Raw genomic sequence first — 2648 nt, 5'->3', positions numbered from 1 at the left:
TACTTAGTTGGCTACCAGTAATCAACTGGATGCATATGGTCATAGCTCTAGAATTAGGCATTTGGGATACATGTACAAAACAACATAGAACATCAGAGGATAAAGCACTTTATAAAATGTAGGACTTAAAATGGTAGAGGAAGGAGAAGAAAATATAAATTGTTTTTTTGAAGTGTAATAATTAGAATGGATAGCATCTTACAAATGAGTTGTTGGTAAAGAATAATTGTAAATATAAAAAGCTTTTTATAATTAAGAACAATGTTTATATTTTCTAGCATATAATGATTTAAAAATAGAAGAAATCACCACTAACCCCAATTCTTTAAACAAGCATTTGCTTATTTCAGTGATTGCGGTTTGGCTAGGTGATCTTGGGATTTTTTTTTTTCTATGACTTAGTCAGTGATATTGAGCAGGCACTAACGAAAGAAAAGAAGGGAAACTATAAAATAAATAAACTTAAGGCAGAAGATACATGTACCCAGAAAGTTCAACAATTTAGAGTATTTGTCTGATTTTTTAAGTCCAAAAGTAATCTGTATTGATTATAACAGGAAGCTAGTCTTCCAATTCAGAGAATGTATGTGTGTGGCCAAAACCCTCCTTTAAAAAAAGGCGTTGAAAAATTTGAAAGGCTTTTTGTGGAAATTGCAACTTCCTATACTGTCTTTATTCAGAAAATTTCTAAAAGCATTTTAGTCAATTTATACAAATTAAATGCAAAGTCCTTAAGAAATGGTTATGTGTAAAATTTTATAGAGAACTAAGTATGAAATTATTTTAGACATGGTAAAATTGTGCACACACTTACCAGGATAGAATATGATGATAAATTTTATTTTTTGTTATGATTAGCATCATAAGTTAGCATCGATTTATGCTACCTTCATCAACAAGATCTAAGTTTAAATTTATCTATTTTTGTTATTTCATGTCTTTGATGATCCAGATAACATAAATTAATAACTAGTTTTTCATCTGAACAGAGTATTCAAGAAAACACTCAGTCCTTCGTTTTTAAATTCTAACAAAGCCACAACGTGATTACGTGATTAAAGAACTTCAACATGACAGCAAAGCCATCGCTCAGGTCAACATCTTAGTGATCCCAAGGACGTTGTGACAGACTACAGACAGCAACGAAACACTTTATAGCAAAGAGATCTTACATCCTCTACTCACCATACTAATTTTTGATTTTAATGTAGACATACTTGCAGTTAATAGTGATTACATTTATCATGGGGAATTTGTACATGTACATAACACAATTTCATTCTTTTTTCTGTCCCCTTTCCTCCCATCTTTCCCTGCTTCTTCCAACTCTTAATACCATTCCCATTTGATAAAGCTCTATTTCAATTCTTTTCTTCCATTTTCTTTTTAAAAAATCCTTCATCGTTTCCTCCCCCATCTCTTGCTCCCTTTCCTTTTCAAAAAAGATCTCCATGCTTCTTATTATGTGTCCTTTATTTTGATCTGTATTTTTCGCTAAATGTAGCAGACTAAATTTTAGGTGAGGGAAAGGAGTGATGGTAAGGGGGAAAAAAATGCAACCTGGCAACTGGGTGATTAAAAGAATAATGATGTCAGCCTTTTACACTGGAAATATGCACTCCATCCTGCTCCAGTGGCAGAGAGTGCAGATCTGCTGATAAGACTGGGGACGTAGTTGAGGTTAGATGAATTCTTACCATGTGTGACCAAGTGGGAGGAAACCGTGGTGAGACAGGGCAGGAGGGAAATAACTCAGCGTCTGGCGTGATGTTGCATCTCTTCTGCAACAGTTCTGTGTGACGTATGAGTTATGGGAGTTTGATCTTGCTTGATGCCTGCTGCAAAGAAGTACATCTTGACTCAGATTAAACTGTGATCATTTCTACTTTATACCTGTTAACCAGTACCAGAATTTACAGTTTAATCTCAGCGGTCTTTAATCTCAGATCAGTCTTCCAGATCTCAGGAGCTGTAGAATGAATTTAAAACCACATTGCTCTCTGGCAGTCAGAGAACTTGTCAAAGTTCATAAAATGCCAGAAGGCAATACTTGAATTTCTACCCATGGTCCAGTTAATTACATTGCGTCAATGTGGCTCTTACAAATTTGGTTTATTAGAACAGAAAATGTATCCAGAAGATAGAATGGGATGAGGTGTTTCCACTACAATTTTTTTTTTGGTTTATTTAAGTCAGTGGGAGAGATTTTTGATTTTTCCCCGAGACACTAAAGAGGAAAAAAAAAGTCATTGAGGTAGAAAATCCCGTAATACGCTATGCAAATTATTATGATTAAAACCTCTCAGGTAACCTGTGCTGTTGGGTATCCTTTACATTTTTTTCTTTGAAAATCTAAAATGCTTTTGAAATTTGAAAACACAAACTACTGGTCTCTAAAACCCTAGAGAAACAGCAGACCAGAAAAGGAAACCTGGCACAATCAGAATAAACACTTATTCTGCAGAAGATGTATGTGAATTGTCAAAAGAAAGGTCTACAACAGACAAATTTCAATCTCTTCAGACCATTTCTAATTCTTCTGCTTTTCTTGTTTTCCTCTGACAGCTCCCTGAAGTTTTCCAGTTTCTTTCCTGAGCAATTCTGGTAGTGAAGCCCCTTCATCAGTACTTCTTTTTTTTTTTTTTTTT

Source organism: Fukomys damarensis, unplaced genomic scaffold (assembly GCF_012274545.1).
Source record: "Fukomys damarensis isolate Sample0158 unplaced genomic scaffold, DMR_v1.0_HiC HiC_scaffold_18, whole genome shotgun sequence".
Lineage (NCBI taxonomy): Eukaryota > Metazoa > Chordata > Mammalia > Rodentia > Bathyergidae > Fukomys > Fukomys damarensis.
Note: the sequence above shows the minus strand (reverse complement) of the source record.